General features: G+C 38.1%; 1 protein-coding gene across 1 annotated transcript in view; it reads left to right on the top strand.

Moving 5' to 3' along the window:
- The window catches only part of LOC124545680 (anoctamin-5-like), a 349,333-nt gene that overhangs the window by 24,097 nt on the left and 304,032 nt on the right, over positions 1–21,204 (top strand). The window lies entirely within an intron of this gene.

Raw genomic sequence — 21,204 nt, 5'->3', positions numbered from 1 at the left:
CTCAGAGAACCCATATGTTGTATACATGGTGTCCACTATGACTAACACCACCCTACCACCTTGTCGAAGGTTTTGACCATTGAAAGGCTGCCTCGCACATTGGTCTCTGCTAATGGGCCGCAGTTCACTGCATCTACTTTCGAAGATTTCTACAAGGGTAGTGGCATAAAAGGTATCTGCAGCCCTTCATTCCATCCTTGCTCAAATGACCTTCAGAGCCTCACTCCCATCCCTCCAAGCATTATGCGCATGGTGCAACTGTGTGGGTCCAATCCTGTGGGAGTACTGACACTTGGACACTGGTGATGGTAGAGAAGATCCATGGGCAGCAGATTATGTCAGACAGAGGGGTCTTGAGTGCTGCCGCCACAACCAGCTGTGGCTGTGAGTGCAGGCATTGCATCCACTGCCTCGTCCACCGCCTCCTGGTGACAATGTGACTCCATGATCAGCATCTCTGTCAGGAGCCTGCGAGTCTACGCTATTGTGCCAGTGATCTCTCCCACATCCACATGGGTTGGTGAAACTCCCTGGCGTTCCCATTGCCAGCGATACCCTGATGAACACCACCAAACACCCTCCTTTCCTGCAACTGGTGGTTGAAGGGACTGGGTCTTTGCCCATGCTGCCATTTCACCCCCTATGGCACCGTCCAGAGTGTTTTTACCCGTCACTTCTGTTTAGTTGGAGGGATCTGGTATCCACCTCCACAGTAGTTTAAAGCTTGCTGAGGAAATGGACATAGATGGCTGTTAGAGGGCACAGACTGATCGCAGCAATGTGCTCACCGTGTGAATGTACCACTTGTCTTGCCACATGAGTACGCCACCCAGTAGGGTTCCTCATGATCAATATAAGTACGACTGCCCAGCGGATGGTTGGTCAGCTCTGTACTCTTGTGTGATATTGTTAATTAATACCACTGATTTTCTGTGGACTATTCAATAATAACCTCACTTGGCACTTGGCCCTTCTTTCTGGTTGTGATTTGGATTGTGCCTCTCTTTGCTCTTGCCCTGTCGGCTCTTTTGTGGAAAAGGTCTCTGCTTTGCAGTTTGTTATTTACATAGGTTGTTTTGGTCTTGTCCTTGTATGTGTCCTCTCTGCTATTAGTCAGCTGGGTTTAGCTTGTCTACCACTTGGTGTTGTGTTCTCATCCACTCGTGGCACTTCTGCCTTGTGGCTTCATGTGTTTCTTTCCTGAATTCTGACACCTATGCTGATATATGGCTACTCACAGATATTGCATATTGGTTTAATGTAAGACCAAAACTTCTCAGCAGCTTTAGTCAGATTGGCTGCAAAAATTTTCCTTTCAAAGTCATTGCATGTTTCTCTCATTGCTTTCCTTATGCTCATTTTCAATTCATTTGGCTGTTGGCATTCACCTATATTTTTACTTGTGTAATGTGCATTGAAGAAAGCTTTTGAATTTTATCCATTTGTTCTCCATATCTTTGTTTCCAGATACCCCGTATGTTGTATTCTGTCATTCTTGCTTTAAAAAAATTCCTTCCTTAACACTCCTTGTAACATTCATAGTCATTGTGCTATCATACGTTTATGATCACTGAGGCTGTCTTCTGTGTTAACTGATCGAAAAGTTCAGGCCTTTTCCTTGATAGGTTTAAGATGTTATCCCCATGAGCTGGTTCTGCAAATGTATCTAAAGCAATTTTTTTGACAAGACATAATGACACATGAATCTGTCTCTGGCATCAGTTTTGATTGCATGACTGTCCCAATTATATAGCTGGCAAATTGAAGTCTCTCCCTAGAGCAGTAGCATGATCAGGAAACTTACTGACACAATTCTGCAAGTTCTCTCGGAAGAACTGTGTCCCTATAGCTCCTGATGCAGTTACCATGTTTGACCCACCTTTGGTGCTTCACTTCATCCACATTATTTCACATTTGGAATCTGTAATAACCTGTCTAGGTACTATCAAATTCCTTACTGCAATAAACGTGCAACCAGTAGTGTCTAACCTGTGCTTATAATATATATTCCAGTCTGTATTTAGGATTTAATTGCTATTCACTTCAGGTTCCAACCAACTTTTTGTTACTGGTACTGTCTGGACAGTATTAATTTAATAATCAGACATTATCAAGGATGCTTTTGCTGTTTAGTATTATCACATTAAGCTTTTCTATTTTTGATCTGTGAAGATGAATTTCTTTGAGAATAATATGGCTGATCTATCTCCAACATCGACAGCTGATTCATCACTAATCCCAAGGGCGGGTTCCTGTAACTTAAAAAAAACCATGAGCATGCCCTACCTGGTTTGCTCCCTACTAGCCATTTCCTTGCTATAGCACATACCTGTCCTTTTGAGAGGGCCACTGCAGCTCTCGACTCGATAGCTGAGGTTGATGAGAAATTTACTTCCAATACTATCTCAGAATCATCTGAGTCTCATGTTTAGGCCTTCCTGTCTGCTCCAAACCAGTGGACCATGATCAACCCTTGGTATGATGCTGCTATTAGTGAGCTAGTTGCCTTCATCAAATTAGCCAAATTCTGAAAGGAACTGAAAATGACCTCAGAACCCAAGTGCCAGGCATCATTCCTCCATGTCTCGGGTCAGACCTCCTGGTAACCTTACTGGATACACACTGACATTCTTTCCTAACATGCCTATTATTTTTCAAGGGACATCATTACCTGTCTAGTACTGGAGCTTCCAGTGACTAGCATACCTGCCCTCTACAAACAAAGGAAAGTTCCTCTTTCTGGCCCTAGACAGGCTAATTGGGCCCAACCAATCACCATGTCATTCAAGGGTGTATGTGCCCCAGGAAATATGGGAAAAACCTGGGAATTTTTTCATCCGGGAAAAATTTGGGATACATCTGTGTCTACATCTACATGGTTACTCTCCAATTCACACTGAAGTGCCTGGCAGAGGGTTCATCAAACCATTTTCATACTGCTGCTCTGCCATTCCACTCTCAAATGGCGCTTGGGAAAAAAGAACACCTAAATCTTTCTGTTCGGGCTCTGATTTCTCTTATTTTATTATGATGATCATTTCTTCCTATGTAGGTGGGTGTCAACAAAATATTATCACATTTGGAAGAGAAAGTTGGTGATTGAAATTTCGTAAATAGATCTCACCGCAAAGAAAACTGCCTTTGTTTCAGTGACTGCCACCCCAACTCGCGTATCATATCAGCGACACTCTCACCCCTATTGCGCGACAACACGAAATGAGCTGCCCTTCTTTGCACTTTTTTGATTTCCTCCGTCAACCCTACCTGGTAAGGATTTCATACCGCACAGCAATGTTCCGGCAGAGGACAGACAAGTGAAATGTAAGCTGTCTCTTTAGTGGGTTTGTCGCATCTTCTAAGTGTTCTACCAACAAAGCACAGTCTTTTTTTCGTCTTCCCCACAATATTATCTGTGTGGTCTTTCCAATATAAGTTGCTTGTAATTGTAATTCCTAGGTATTTAATCAAATTGACAGCCCTTAGATTTGTGCAATTCATCGTATACCCAAAATTTATCAGATTTCTTTTAGTAACCATGTGGATGACCTCGCTCTTTTCTTTGTTGAGTGCCATTTGCCATTATTTGCACCATACAGAAATTCTCTCTAGATGTTTTGTAATTGGAATTGATCGTCTGATGATTTTACTAGATGGTAAATTGCAGCATCGTCTGCAAACAGTCTAAGGGGGCTGCTCAGATTATCACCTAGATCATTTATGTAAATCAGGAACAGCAGAGGGCCTATGACACTACCTTGCAGAATGCCAGATATCACTTCTGTTCTACTCGATGATTTACTGTCCATCACTACAAACTGTGACCTCTCTGAGAGGAAATCATAAATCCAGTCACACAACTGAGACGATACTCCATGTGCATCCAATTTGACTAATACTTGCTTATGAGGAATGGTATCAAAAGCCTTTTGGAAATCTAGGAATATGGAATCAATCTGAGATCCCTTGTCAACAGCACTCATTACTTCATGGGAATAAAGATCTAGTTGTGTTGCGCAAGAACGATATTTTCTGAATCCGTGTTGGTTGTGTATCAATAAGTTGTTTTCTTCAAAGTGATTCATAATGTTCGAGTACAATATATGCTCCAGAATCCTACAGCAAATTGAGGTCAGTGATATGGGCCTGTAATTCAATGGGTTACTCCTATTTCCTTTTTTGAATATTGGTGTGACCTGTGCTACTTTCCAGTCTTTAGGAACAGACCTTTTGTCAAGTGAGCAGTTGTATATGATTGCTAAGAAAGGTGCTATTGTGTCTGCATACTCTGAAAGGAACCTGTTTGGTATACCATCTGGACTGGAAGACTTGCCTTTCTTAACTGTTTTTTTTTTTTTTTTTTTTTTTTTTTGCAACACCTAAGATATCTGCTTTTATGTAACTCATGCTAACAGCTGTTCTGGTTCTGAATTCTGGAATATTTACTTCGTCTTCTTTTGTGAAGGAATTATGGAAAACTGTATTTAGTAACTCCACTTTAGTGACATCATCATCGGTAACATTTCCATTGCTATCGCGCAGTGACGGTATTGACTGTTTTTTTTGCCACTGGTGTACTTTACATACGACCAGAATCTCTTTGCATTTTCTACCATATTTTGAGACAATGTTTCATTGTGGAAACTATTAAAAGCATCTCACATTGATGTCTGCACTAAATTTTGAGCTTCCGTGACACTTAGCCAGTCTTGGGGATTTTGCGTTCTTCTGAATTTAGCATGCTTTTTTTCATTGCTTCTGCAACAGTGTTCTGACGTGTTTTGTGTACCATTGTGGATCAGTCCCATCTCTTATTAACTTATGCGGTATGAATCTATCTATTGCTGTCAATACTGTATCTTTGAATTTAAGCTATATCTGGTCTACACTTACATAATTAGCTCGGAAGGAATGGAGACTCTCTCTTAGGAAGGCATCAGGTGAATTTTTATCTGCTGTTTTAAATAGATATATTTTACATTTATTTTTAGTGGTTTTGGTTGATATGGTTTTAAGCATCTCTACAATGACCTTGTGTTCACTAATCCCTGTATCCATCATGACGCTCTCTATTAGATCAGGATTATTTGTGGCTAAGAAAAAAAAATGGCTCTGAGCACTATGGGACTTAACTTCTGAGGTCATCAGTCCCCTATAACTTAGAACTACTTAAACCTAACTAACCTAAGGACATCACACACAACCATGCCCGAGGCAGGATTCGAAACAGCGACCGTAGTGGTCACGCGGTTCCAGACTGTAGTGCCTAGAACCGCTCGGCCACCCCGGCTGGCTGTGGCTAGGAGGTCAAGTGTGTTATCGCAACCATTTACAATTTGTGTGGGCCCATGAACTAATTGTTCAAAGTAATTCTCAGAGAAAGCATTTAGTACAATTCCGGAAGATGTTTTCCATCTTCCTCCAGCTTTGAACATGTATTTTCGCCAACAAATCGAGGGTAGATTGAAGTCTCCACCAATTATAACTATATGAGTGGGGTACTTATTTGTAACGAGATTCATGTTTTCTTTTAACTGTTCAGCCATTATATCATTTGAGTCACGGGGTCGATAGAACGAGCCAATTATTATTTTGGTATGGCTGTTGAGTATAACCTCTACCCATAGTAATTCACAGGAACTATCTATTTCAACTTCACTACAAGATGAACTACTACCAAGAGACACAAACACACCACAACCTACTCTATTTAATCTGTCCTTTCTGAACACAGTTTGCACCTCTGTAAAAATTTCGGGAGAATTTATCTCTGGCTTTAGCCAGTTTTCTGTTCCTATAATGATCTCAGCTTCAGTGCTTTCTGTCAGCGCTTGAAGCTCTGGTACTTTTCCAAAACAACTATGACAATTTACAACTGCAATAATGACTGATGCTTGGTTGATTCTTGTCGTTTCTTTGCACTGTACCCTTTGAGACTGTAGAGCTTTCTGATCTTTCTCGAGACTGTCTAACCTAAGAAACAACCCAGTCCACACCACACAGCCCCTGCTACCCATGTAGCCGCCTCCTGTGTGTAGTGGACTCCTGACCTATTTAGCAGAACCTGAAACCACACCACCCTATGTCGCAAGTCGATGAATCTGCAGCCTACACTGTCGCAGAACCATCTGAGCCTCTGATTCACACCCTCCACTCGGCTCTGTGCCAAAGGTCTGCAATCGGTCCTATCGACAATGCTGCAGAGGGTGAGCTCTGCCTTCATCTCGCTAGCAAGACTTGCAATCTTCACCAACTCAGATAACCACCGGAAACCAGAGAGAATCTCTTCCAATCCATAGCGACACACCTGCAGTGGGCTGTGACCTGTACCCTTCATGGCATCCGGAAGGACCCTTTCCACATCTTGGATGACTCCCCCCGTTATGCACACAGAGTTCACATTGGCTTTCTTCCTGTCCTTAGCTGCCATATCCCTAAGGGGCTCCATTACCCGCCTAACATTGGAGCTCCCAATGACAAGCAATCCCACCCTCTGCACTTGTCCGGACCTCACAGGAAGAGCAGCCGCTGATGCAACAGGCAAGGCCACCCTTGCTGGCTCAGAAGTACAGCAGTAGGCAGTACCTCATACCTGTTATGGAGGCGTAAGGGTACAGCCTTGCAGCCAGCACCAACTTTCACCTTCCGCTCAGGGATTCGCGACCCTGCCATGATTCGCCAGTCACTGTCAGGGATGTCTGAATCTGAGGGCGCAGTGGCATCAGAGATCCCAGGTGATGCTACAGGTTCCAGAGGCACCAAAGCGCTTGCCTCTGGTGTCCCGATGTCACTGTGGTCTAGGGCAACAGCCTGGAGCCTGTCGACCACGGACAACACAGCTTCCAGTTGTTTCTGGACGGTGGCCAATTCCCCCTGAATCTGTACACAACAGGTTCAGTCCCTATCCATCCTTAACAATTTTTTCCCTCTCTTTTATCTCACAAGCCATTCAAAACAAACAGATGACTGATGACTATGTGAATTTACACTATACGGGTACTAAAACATGATGCTACAACTCTCAAATACTAGAATATGCCAGAAATTTATGAATTAAACTATGCAAGTACCCAAAAGCACGCAAAGAAATTAAGAATTAAACCATAATACAAATAAGTGAGCTAAGAGCATGACTTCCTGCTGGCTGCTGCTTATACAAGGGCGGCAGGGAGCTCACTGGCTATGAACAACCGACACTGGCCATTCAAAACAAAAACAGATGACTGACAACTATGCTAATTTACACTATACAGGTACTAAAACACAACGCTACAACTCTCAAATACTGTAATATGCCCGAAATTTGTGAATTAAACTAAAAGCATGCAAAGAAATTAAGAATTAAACTACAAAACAAATGAGTGAGCTAAGAGTGTGACTTGTTGCTGGCTGTTGCTTATCCAGTGGCAGCAGGGAGCTCATCTGGGAATGTTTTAGGATTCCAGGAATTTTTCATTATTTTATATTCCAGTTAAATTTATGTAATTTTGACTGGTAAGAAATGATCAACAAAGAATTTGCTTTTAGCCTGATACTGCACATTAATACTGCAACAATAAAACATAAACAAGAGAATAACACAAAAATAAAACTTAAGTTGCAAAAAAGAAAAAAAAAGAAGAAGAATAAGAAGAAAGAAAGAAAAGAGAGAGAGATATGCACCATTTACAACAAAAAAAACACAGTGCACACACAAGCTTCTGCTGGCAGCAAAATGTGTCAAAGACTGTAGGATGAAGACTATGCAATACTTTGCAACAACAAACTGCTTTTGATGATCATGATGTCACAACTTTTTACATTTCTTACAGGTCTTGGGAAAACATTGCAAATGATGGTTTGAGAAGATTTACTTTTGCAGTAAATTTTCTTTTATGCAGGATAAGTTATGTGAGAATGTATGATGAATTTCATAAATCACAGATTGTTTGACTTGCATCCAAAACTTAAAACTTTGAAGACCAACCACCTAGAAAAATTTCATCACGTAAGACTAGCCATTTAGGTCATAATTTAACATTTTATTGGCATTTTTGTGTTTGGTATATCTTAAATCATAACACATCCTAAAAAACCACTCTTCAAGGTTAGTTAATCATATGTATTATAGCTCTTTTGTAGATTAAAAATCATGTAATAATAATGGCAAAAAGTACAATTGTCCTTAAAAAAAGTGCAAGGTGAGTTATTGAGCAATTTCACATGTAATTGGCTATTCTATGGAAAAGTAGAAGTGCTCGATGGAACATGTATTTAGCCAGGCAACGCACGAAATGTTTGGTGCACAACAACAATATTTACAATCATGCTTGTCAAAAATATTCAGCTGCTGAAATTTAAGCTGTGCTCTTAGGATCCTGCGTGATCTCAGGCGCGGAAGAAACAGTAAAATACTTTTGATGACCAGTGTTATAAGTGAAGGTTTAGCTTTTCTTGATGAAAAATATCATCTACTAGTTATATTTCACAAAGCCAGAATACATATTATCATACCATATTTTCCCAAACTCGACATTTACTGCCAGGGCAATTGGAGCATTACTATGGTCCTTGTTCCACATCGCACTTCTTGACAAAGGCCTTGTTGGCTGAATGCTCTTTTTGTGACAATCTATTTAATGTGCATATCTGCAATTCACATCTCCACTATATGGTGAGTAACAATTATCCTTCAATAGTATTGTTACATTCCATCATGGATATTCCATTGTTAGAGGAAAAGAGTAGGCGTATCTGTAGAAGGAATGATCGATACATTAGTTAGGTGAAATGTGGGAGGAATGACCTGCACCATTTAATGTAAGCTAGGTAGGATGGGTCACAATTTCTATAAGAGCTAATCCTGTTGACATATGCGGTAATTTATTACGGATTACTTCAAATTCTGGCACAAGTTGTGCCCAGGTAGTGTGCCTCATAGAGCAGTACGTTTTACACACTTTACTTCCTATCAAACTTAAATTGTATTAGTTATTGATCTCATCCTTCAACTCTTGAGCCAACGCGTTCAAAATATTTTTTAGTTTGTTTTTGTATTTTCTACCTTGACAGACAGTTCATTATGTTTAGACTCAACTTTGTCAGATAGGTCCTTAATATTAGAAACTACTTTCTCAGATAATTGCTTGATATTTGTTGCAATAATTCTTTAACCCATTCTGGAGTCTCTGCAGCCATTCTTCTAGTAAATACGGGCATCAACGCAAGTATCCTCTATTATGTACCCTCTATTACTGCAGCATTTTCTTAACCCTCGAGCAGGCATGACTGTGTATAAAGTGTGCCAACCAGAAATAAAATGATTTTGTGGAGTTCCATTTTTGTTTCACCACTGCAAACCTATACCAATTCCTTCAGTATTGCTTCAGGTAACACAGTGATAAATGGTGTTGTTGTAAGTCCAAGTGAGCAGCAGTAATATAAAATACAAACCAAGCTAGGCGAGAAAAAATTTACGATCAGCTCAAAAAAATGACCCCAGTTATGAAATAGCAACATAATCCCACATTGAGGCATTTGTCTATGAGATAATCAGTAATCAAATAAGCAGCTGACCATGATCTGAGGCAACTGCACTGCTCAATGCTTCGAATGTGTCATTACGTCTCTTTAACACCTGTTCTTAGCAACAGAGAGTTATAGTGAAAATTTATTTCATTATTGAAACTTCCTTGCAGATTAGAACTGTGTGCCGTACCGAGACTCGAACTCAGGACCTTTGCCTTTCGCAGGCAAGTGCTCTACCAACTGAACTACCCAAGCACGACTCACGCCCTGTCCTCACAGCTTTAGTTCTGCCAGTACCTCGTCTCCTACCTTCCAAACTTTACAGAAGCTCTCCTGCGAACCTTGCAGAACTAGCACTCCTGAAAGAAAGGATATTGCGGAGACATGGCTTAGCTACAGCCTAGGGGATGTTTCCAGAATGAGATTTTCACTCTGCAGTGGAGTGTGCACTGATATGAAACTTCCTGGCAGAGTAAAACTGTGTGCTGGACCGAGACTTGAACTCGCAGGAGAGCTTCTGTAAAGTTTGGAAGGTAGGAGACGTACTGGCAGAAGTAAAGCTGTGAGGATGGGGCGTGAGTCGTGCTTTGGTAGCTCAGTTGGTAGAGCACTTGCCCGCGAAAGGCAAAGGTCCCGAGTTTGAGTCTTGGTCCAACACACAGTGTTAATCTGCCAGGAAGTTTCATATCAGCGCACACTCCGCTGCAGAGTGAAAATCTCATTCTGGGTATTTCATTATTGTTTAATAAAACAGTAGTTTAGCTCATATTATGTTAGTTTATTTTCTCCTTGTTTAAATAAACTAAGATTAAACTGTGATAAATGACTTACCTTGGTAACATAAGGAAACCTATTCTTTTCATGTGTAGAAAGTACACTGTGCGCCTGCTCGTATTATGTAAAACGGTGCGCCCGCTCAAGGGATAAATGAGATAACGCTGAAACACTGTGTTACTGTGTAGACGAAAACAAAATTTTCAACATGGGTTAGCTTATCCTTTACTTTATTATAATTACTAGATTTTGACAATACAAAAGATTACTAGGTATCAGACCTTCTTGTTCTCTTGTTAACTCTCAAGAAGTATTCGGCTATGCATGTTAGCACACTATCAGTTTGTCTTCCATCTCCTACTTGAACTCTTCTCCCTTACAATGTGTGGCTTGACTAACATGTGTCACCTCCTTGCAATGTTAATTTATAGATAGTTTTATTGACTAAGCTCATGGCTATCTTCGTAAATGTAGCAATGCAATTATTATAGAATAAACACTAGATGCTTTGTGTCCTGGAGTTGGGGGCATTATTAAAAGATAATAGAATAGGCAAAGAAGATAGGAACTGTTCCTGAGAAACTAAGATAGAAATACGGAAACAATTTAACTCGGATGGCAGTTAATCCACCAAATTTGCAAAGGACATGAGCTCTTCTAGGGCCTTAAATCTTGTAATCATATCTATGTTGTATAATCCTTCATCTTGCCCTGTATCAGGGTCTATTAGATATACTGCTTGTGGATGCAGTATATTCTGAACTTTAGAAGGGCCACCATAATGCTGAATAAATTTGCTTGTTTCCTTCTTAAAGTCAAGGTGTGATGTAAATGCTGTACTGATACCAAATCATCTGTTTGAAAGTATGATATAATAATCTTGTCATTAAAAGTTCTGACTCTTGTGTGTGTGTAAAATCAATTTCTCTTGTACCTTCTCTTGCAACTTTTCCAAGTTCATCGCTGGTGGATTAGGCCATGTAATTCCAACAAGGGCACTCCTGAAAAGTTTTATTCATAATTTCTGCAGGAGTTATTTTTTACATATGCAGTAATTCATTAAGATTACTCAAAATTCTGGCTCTAGTTGTGCCCAGATAATGTTCGTCATAGAACAGTACATTTTATGCAGGCATCCTAATTCCTTCATAGCACATTCACAAGGATTAGTTTGTGGACTATACTTTCCTGTAGTTACGTGTCTTACCCCTTCTCAAGCCAAGAATTCCTTAAAATTATGGCTAGTAAATTATGGGCCATTATCATTTAATAGACATCGTAGTTAACCCATATCTTGAATATACTCCTCCAAACTATGCATTACTGTATTAGTATTTGCTTGTTTAGTGGTATAAAGTTTAACATAATTTGACTAACATCCAGCAACTTCCTTAGAGATAATGTTAGTATTATGCAATTCTACTTTCTCTTTTCTGGTAGGATTTACAAATTCATGGAAATGGTCCTCCAAATTAGATATTGTTTCAAGTGTGTTACCCATTTCTATAAATTCCTGGCAATGTTCTAAAACACTTTCGTGCTCATTTGCCTCTGAGTTTTGCTTTTTTGCCTTTTCGCAAATTAAACTGTATTTGATATTAATCTCATCCTTCAACTCCTGAGGCAACTTGGTCAAAGTATTTGCAATGTTAGTTAATTTAGCTTATGTTTCCTGTTTGACATGTTCTGTTATCTCTAATTTTTGTTCTTCTTTTGTATTTTCTACCTTGACAAAAAATTCACTACTTATGGATTCAGCTTTGTCAGATAGTTCCTTAACATTAGAATCTACTTGTGAGATAATTCCTTGATATTAGAATCTACTTTGTCAGATAATTCCTTAAAATTATAATTCATTTCATCAGACATTTGTTGCAAAAATCCTTTTAACCCTTTCTGGAACCTCTGCGGCCATTCTTCTAGTAATGACTGGCATACAACACAAATATTCTCTATTATATGCCCTCTATTAATGCATTGTTTTCTTCAACATGATAACACTGAAACACTATGTCATTGTGTAGATGAAAAAAAAAAAGTTTTCAACGTTGTATTGTATTTATTGGTCCAGTAAATCTTACATGTACAGTACAGCACATCAGATATTGGACAGGTCAAAGTATATCTTACAATTAAAACACTTTATAAACTAGAAAATTATGTTCACAAAATTTTACAGCACTTCATATACTGGGCAAGTCAATGTGTAAGTTATAATTAAACCACATTAGAAACTTGAAGTTTACAATTGAATACATGTATAAGCCAATATTAAAAATTACAGTATTTGCATGATTCTCACTTAAGCTCTAAGGATTTTTGAGGAACTCTTCTACACTATGAATTGACATGTACACTAGAGAATTACATTCACAGAATTTTACTTCATATACTGGGCAAGTCGGTATACAACTTATACTTGAACCCCATTAGAAACTTGAGAATTACATCTCAATGTATTTATAAGCCAGTATTAATGGTTACAGTATTTGCATAATCATCACTTAGACGCTCGAGGATTTTGGAGGAACTCTTCCACGCTATAAAAGCAATGTGTCAACAGATATTCTTTTAATGTTGCTTTAAAATTTTTTTCATCAGTCTTTACTTTACTTTCTCTTGGCAATATATTGTAGATAATTTTTCCATGGTGTAATGTTCCTTTTTGGCACAAACTGGTTTTTGTATGGAGTACATGAAAGTCAGTTTTCTGTCTTGTATTATGATGATGAACATTTTCATTTTTGGGGAGGATACTAGGATTTGTTATTGTATATTTCTTTATAAACATTGCACTTTCAAATAGGAAAATACATGGAAGGGGAAGAATCCCCATCCTTTTAAACAATGGTCTACATGGTTTGTTCCTTTTTATTCCAGCCATGATTCTCACTATACTTTTTTGCATCCTGAAGAGTTTTAGGCAGGATGGTGAGTTACCCCGGAAAGTGATCCCATATTTTAGGACAGAATGTATATTAGAATAGTAAACTGTCATTAGACAGTCTTTATGACAGCAGTTTTCTTGCACTCTCATTAAATAACACATGGTACTTAGCTTCTTTAATATGTTGTGAATGTGAATTTCCCATCTAAGATTATTCTGTAGCCAGCCCCCCAGAAATTTTGTATTAGGCACACTTGCAATATCTGTGTCTGACATCTGAATTCTTATATCCTCTTCAGTGTTTCTCTTGACATTATGAAAATTTAATGCTATTGTTTTACTTTTATTTATTATTAGTTTGTTTTGGTTGAACCAGTTTACAACATTTGTTAATGCCTCAGACAGTCTTGTCTGTAGTATCTCTGCAGTCTTCCCACTGACTAATATGCTTGTGTCATCTGGAAACTGGGTAGTGCTATGGTACTGGTTGGTTGAAGTTAGGTCATTTATATATATATCAAAAATAGGATGGGGCCCAGTACCGAGCCCTGCGGTACTCCATATTTTACTGCTTTATAATAAGAATAGTGTCTTGTTGATTTATTTTCTTTGTCAAAATGTATTTCTACTACTTGCTTGCGGTCAGTAAGATACGATCTAAGCCAGTTGTTAGGCATACCTCTGATACCAATTCTTTCAAGCTTCTGCAGCAATAGGGTGTGGTATATGATGTCAAAAGCCTTACACAGATCAAAACATATGCCAGTTACTTTTTGTCCACTATCAATTTTTTCAAGTACTTCACCCAGAAATTCATATATTGCTGTTTCTGTTGATTGGCCTTTCCGGAAGCCATGTTGGGTTGTGGATAACATTTTGCACTTTTCTAGAAAATCTAGCAACCTCTTATGAAAAATTTTTTCTAGGATTTTTGAAAATGTAGATAGCACGGCAATAGGTCTATAATTGGCTATGTCTTCTTTCTTACCCTTTTTGAACAGTGGTTTCAGTTTCACTGTCTTTAAGCAGGAAGGAAAGACTCCATTTGTTAATGAACTGTTGAAAATGTGGGCTAATGGTATTGCAATGAGGTCACCCACATTTTTAATGACATAATCTGGAATCTCATTCGCACCTGTTGAAAATTTTGTTTTTAACACTCTAATTGGTAGTATAATTTCCTTAGGGTTGGTTGGAGTAAGAAATAGGTAGTTGCAGTTTCTATTTTGATTTGATGGTGTTGTAGCAGGATTTTTATTTGAAAATTTTATGTCAGAGAGTAATTTTTCACTAATATTTGCAAAGTATGTATTAAAAGCATTGACTACTTCTTCTGGATTAGTAATTTTGTTGCCATATTGGATTACCTGGGGATTTACATTTTGAGAGGTCTCATTTCCTACTTGTTCTCTATCTTCCACATGGCTCTCATTTTGTTCCTGGCCATTTTTATATGGTGAGCATTTGTTGTTTTTTTAGCTTCTTTTATGACTTTGTGAAGCACTCTCTTATAATTCTTGAAATACACCAGAAATTCTTCTGTGACATTTTGTGTTTTTGAGATTTCATAAAGTCTCCTCTTTTCAGCACGTGATATTTTAATGCCTTTCGTCAGCCATGCAACATTTCTTTTTTTTAGTTTGTAATGTTTGGTTTTTAACTGGAAAAGAAATATTGAAATAATGGGAGAATATTTCCATGAACATGTCAAACTTTTTACATGTGTCCTCATAGTTCTATATCATTCCATGTTTCTTTTTTTAGTAAGTGCCTGAAGTGTTCTAGGATGTGCTTGCTAAAATTTCTACCTTTTCTTGTCATTTGTTGTTCAGTATTTCCTGCAGTCTCTACTGGGAATTCAATAAACTGTGCATAATGATCACTGAAACCTGTATTCATATTTCCAGATTTGTATAAATATGTATCTGTATTAATTAGTATCTGATCTGTAGCACTGCTTGACGATTTGGTGACTCTGGTGGGGGATTTGATAGTTGTATGTATATTGTAGGTTTTTAATAAGGCCTCAAGGTTTAATCTGTCTTTTGAGTTCTTGTTGAAATCTATATTAGTCACTACATATACTGGTTGTTTTACTAACTGTTTTTATACTGTTAAGTGCCTTCTCAAGATTTTCAATGAAAGTAGTTACGTTTCCATCTGGGCTTCTATATATGCAAATAACAATTATATTTAAATTTGTCAGTTGTGTAGCATAAATTTCGAAGTTTTGCTCTTCCCCTAGCTGGTTAGTGAACTTTAAATTATCGTGTTAAAAAATGTTCGACAGCTGCACATGACATATCATTTTTAACACTTTTACAATTGAAGTTTTCTTTCCAGAGCGATGTTTTATTGCAGTATTTTCTGAATAGCTCACCCTTTCCAATCAACTGCAATCTCTTGTCATGTAGCCACTGCAACCATGTGTATGTGGCGAGTACTGCGACGATTTTCACCACCTGGTGTAGCCAATGTCTTGAACACAGTGATAGGTGAACTGTACTGTGACATACACCAGCACCCCTGCAGTCTTGCTCAGCTACCACTGCATCCCTACAAATGTCCAGATTTGAAATCTTCTTCTCTGAACTGCCAAAAAATTCTACTCCTCCAGGCCCACTGAGAAATTACTCTGTCATAGTTAAAGCATTATTTTATTCATATGTCAACATTGTTTACTTGACACATAAATTTAATTGAAGTTGCCATAATGCTTGTACCATAATTGTGTAAGTATGATTTGTCCTCAGTTTTCATGAATTGTTCTGATATTTCTTTTTGGTTTCTTGTTAATGGGTCATTACTGAGTTTTATGTCTGTTCACTTATAGTTCCCCTTTTTGTTTAATCCTTGCTGCTTGTAGCAATGCCGTAATTTATCACTCATTGAATTTAAAGATTTTGCAGATTTATAGTTCTTTATTTTCTCCTTTTTGCTCCAGTGCTCTGCATCATGTACAGTGGCAGCCAAATGAAGTGTTTTTCTTGTTGAGTTAGGGTTTTATGTTGCCTCTGGATCACTCCTTGTAGTTGAAACTGAGTCATAACACTTCATGAGTAATATCTGATGAATTTACCTTTTTACCTTTAATCCGGTTGCCATCTGATTCTCTTGAAATAGAGATCCTGCTAATCAGTGTCTCTGAAATACCATGCATAGCCAAGGAAAGGCCTGACTACTTCACATTCTGCAGCTGTTATTGGAGCAAAAGAAGATAGCTTCTACACATAACACAAAAAAGCACATCCACTACTTTCCTTTTACAAACATATATTTCCTGAAATGGGTGTACAGATCATTAGTGTGACTCATAAATTTGAGTAGAACACTACTTGTCATACTGCATACACCTCGAAGGCTCAACAGGACAATCCAGATTACAATATATTTTATTTGTCACAAAACCACATTATCTTTCGTTTCCATTCTTGTAGAGTGTGGTTGCTCTTTGACAGTCAAGCCACCACCAAGCTGCAATACCAAAATGTAAAAGACCCTGCCCAAAGCAGGTGAAGCCATTTCTCGCCATCTCTTGCCTTTTTCTCATATTCCACACCTCCCATTTAATGTCCGCATGTACAAAAACAAATACCTATGCACAGTATATGTCCATGATTTACTCCCTACTTAATATTATTCTGTCACGATTATATTTCTCTCCTTAGGGGTTGAATTGCCAAAACAGTGAAACACATATTTTTTTAAATTTCTAGTGGAGAAATCAAATAGCAGTTTTCTTAGATGTAGGTTTGAAAATACTTTAGTAGTTTTTTAAAAATGATTTATTATCAAAAAAGATTTCACCTGATATTTTACTCCATTAGTGGTTGAATTTTCAAAAATGCAGATACGCATACTTTTTTATATGTGAGTGAGAAACCAAATGCCAATTTTCATAGGCCTAGCTTAAAAATTGCCCTAAAAGCAGTGTATTTTGAAAAGGCTTTTCATCCTCTACATCACCCCATTAGGGGTTGAGCTTTCTAAAACACTGAAACACTTCCTTTTCTTTTCTTTTCTTTTCTTTTTTTTTTTTTAAAATCTGAGAAACCACATTCAAATTTTCATTGATTTAAGTTAAAAATGTTTTCATTATGAAATGTTTCATAAAGCATTTCATCCCTTATTTCACCCTCTTAGGGGTTGAATTTCTAAAAGCACTATAACATGTATTTTCAAAAAAATTTCAGCCACTATTTCATCCCCAAAGGAGTTACATTTCCAAAAATGCTGGAACACATAGTTCTATATTTCTGACTGAAAAACCAAATACCGATTTTTGTAACTCTAATTTCAGAATTGTCTCAATAGTACATATTTCCAAAAAAGCATTCATTCTGTATTTCACCTCCTGCTTAAATGATACCTGCAGTGTAAAATCAATAGCCACTGCAAATTTCAAATTTCTGTCTTTAACAAATTTCCAGGAAATGCAAATTGGCTATGCAGGAGTCGCCAGAGGACAAATACAAGGATATAGAACTAAATATCACTAGGGGTAAGATAGATACTACTTACAGGAAAACAAAAGAGGCAAGTAGCCCTATGAGTATTGACTGCTCAGATGGGAAGACAGTACTAAGCCAAGAAGGGAAAGCTAAAAGGTGGAAGGAGTATAAAGAGTGTCTATACAAAGGAGATGAACTTGCAGATAATATTATAGAAGTGGAAGAAGACATAGATGAATAGGAGATGGGAGACATGATACTGCGAGAAAAATTTGACGGAGCAGTAAAAGACCTAAGTCAAAACAAGGCCCCAGGAGTAGACAACATTCCATCAGATGTACTGATAGCCTTGGGAAAGTCAACAATGACAAAACTCTTCTGGTGTGCAGGATACATGAGACAGGTGAAGTACCCTCAGACTTCGAGAAGAATGTATTAATACTAATTCCCAAGAAAGCAGGTGCTAGCAGATGTAAATACTAATGAAGTGTCAGTTTTATATCACAGGTTAATGAAAGGCAAACTTACATTTATGGCATCTGTAGAGTTGGAAAAGGCTTTTGACAGTGTTGACAGGAATGCTCTCTTTGAAATTCTGAAGGTAGCAGTGGTAAAATACAGGGAGCAAAAGGCTCTTTACAACTTTAACACAAGTGAGACGATAGTTATAAAAGTTGGCAGGCATGAAAAGGATGGGAAGGGAGTGAGACAGGGTTGCAATCTGTCCCCGATGTTATTGAATCTGTACATTGAACAAGCAGTAAAGGAGACTGAAGGAAAATCTGGAGAAGAAATTAAAGCTCACGGAAAAGAAATAATAACTTTGAGGTTTGTGGATGACATTGTAATTATGTCAGTCACAGCAGAGGACTTTGAAGAGCAGTTGAACAGAATGGACAGTGTCTTTAAAGGTGGGTATAAGATGAACATCAACAAAAGCAAAAACTGGATAATGGAATGTAGTCAAATTTAATCAGATGATGCTGAGCGAATTACATTAGGAAACAAGACACTTAAATTAGTAGATGAGATTTGCCATTTGGGCAGCAAAATAACTGATGATGGTTGAAGTAGAGAGGACTTAAAATGTAGACTGGCAATGGCAAGAAAGTCATTTCTGAAGAAGAGAAATTTGTTAACATCAACTATATATTTAAGCGTCAGGAAGTCTTTTCTGAAAGTATTTGTATAGAGTGCAGCCATGTGTGGAAGTAAAACATGGGTGACAAACAGTTTACACAAGAAGAAAATACAAGCTTTTGAAATGTGGTGCTGCAGAAGAATGCTGGAAATTAGATGGATAGATCACATAACTAATGAGAAGGTACTGAATAGAACTGGGGAGAAAAGAAATTTGTGGCACAACCTGACTGGAAGAAGGGATTGGTTGGTAGGACTCATTCTGAGACATCAAGGGATCACCAATTAGACTGGAGGGAAGCTTGGGGGATGGGGCTAAAAGTCATAGAGGGAGGCCAAGAGATGAATACAGTAATCAAATATAGAAGGATGTAGGTTTTGGTGGTTACTCAGAGAATGAAGAGGCTTGCACAACCTATCGTATCGTGGAGAGCTGCATCAAACCAGTTTTTGGACTGAAGACCACAACAAAAACAACAACATCCTTAGAAGTATGGGCTGGGTGGTGATGGGTCAGTGAGTGAATCTGTTGGTTGGGACATTGACATTTGTATACAGAGACAATATGTAAATCAGTTGGTTCCCCACTGAAATTACTGGAACTTGGTCACCAGTGCAGTTGGTAGGCTTCTTTTAAACTGCACTTTTATGGCAGTGAAAGAAATGTGTGTATCTGAACCATGGGCACCTTCTAATCCTTGTTAGATTAATCTTTATCTTGGTAAGGATTCAGTGAACTTGTACCACTAAAATTATGAGTGGAATAATTATTAGTGTCAGTGGTGTTGAGAAACTGCTAAAGTTGAACAAAGCTCCAGGCACTAATGGCATCCCTGTCAGATTCTATACTGAGTTTGTGGCTGCATTAGCTCCTCTGATAACTATAATCTGTTGTAGATCCTTGGAACAAAATACTGAGGGCTAGTTCTCGGGAAAAAAGGCCTAGTTCTCAGGAAAAAAAAACACATGTCACACTTGTCAACAAGAAATGTACTGAAGTGATCTACTAAACTACCACTTAATATCCTTGACATTGAATCTTAGAACAGACTGTGAGCTCTATTGTAATGAGGCATGCTGAACAGAATGACCTCCTCCATGCAGACCAACATGGATTTGAAAAATGTGTGAAATCCAGCTCTCACTTTTTTTACATGACATACTCCAAGCTGTGTATCAAGACAGTCAGGTAGATGCAGTATCTCTTGATTTCTGAAAAGCATTTGACTCATTACCACACCTATGCTTACAGCCAACAGTACAATGATATGGGGCATCAAGTGAAATTTGTGACTGGATTGAGGACTTTTTGTAGGGAGGATGCAACATATTATCCTGGATGGAGAGTCACCATCAGTGTAGAAGTAACTTCAGATGTGCCCCAAGGATGTCAGACGTGCCCCAAGGATGTGTGTTGTTACTGTTGCTTTTCATGTTGTATGTTAATGACCTTGCAGACAATAGTAACCTCAGACTTTTTTGCAGATGATACAGTTATCTATAATGAAGTACTGCCAGAGAGGAGCTACAAAAATAATCAGTCAGATCTTGATAAGATTTCAAAGTGGTAAAAATACTTGCTTTAAATGTTAAAAAATATAAAACTTTGCACTTCACAAAATGAAAAAAACATAGTATCCTATTATTATAATATCAATGAGTCACTGCTGAAATTGGTCAACTCATACAAATACCTACGTGTAACACTTTGTAAAGAAATGAAACGGAATGATCACATAGGGTCAGTGGTAAACTTTGGTTTGTTGGCAGAATACTGGGGAAGTGCAATCAATCAACAAAGAAGATTATTGACAAATTACTTGTGTGACCCATTCTAGAATACTGCTCAAGTGTGTGGAACCCATACCAGATAGGACTAATGGGGGATATTGATCATTCACAGAGGAGAGCAGAATGAATTGTCACATGTTTGTTTGACCCATGGGAGAGTGTTACAGTGATGATGAAGAAACTGAACTGGCAGACTCTTGAAGATAGATGTACAATGTGCCAAGAAAGTCTACTTACAAAGTTTCAAGAACCAGCATTAAATGATGACTCTAGGGAAATACTAAAAACTCAGACATATTGCTCACATACTGATCGTGAGCATAAGATTAGCATGATTATAGTATGCACAGAGGCATTGAAACAACCATACTTCCTGCACCCCATATGTGAATGGATCAAGAAGAAATCCTAGTAACTGGTACAACAGGACATACCCTATTTCATATTTTTCACAGTGATTTGCAGAGTATAGATGTAGATGTGTTGCGTAAGTCTGACAGCTGAGTTTTTCTCTGAAAAGATGAAGTAATACGAATAGTGAAAAACAATTATTATTTTACCAAGTTGTTTCAGCAGGGTTCTGCATGAAATTCTAAATCTACTCCACAAATAATTCATAACAGTACATTTTCATTCTGAAAACTGTACTTTGGCTTT

Source organism: Schistocerca americana, chromosome 8 (genome assembly GCF_021461395.2).
Source record: "Schistocerca americana isolate TAMUIC-IGC-003095 chromosome 8, iqSchAmer2.1, whole genome shotgun sequence".
NCBI lineage: Eukaryota > Metazoa > Arthropoda > Insecta > Orthoptera > Acrididae > Schistocerca > Schistocerca americana.
Note: the sequence above shows the minus strand (reverse complement) of the source record. Positions and strands in the feature narration are given on the sequence as shown.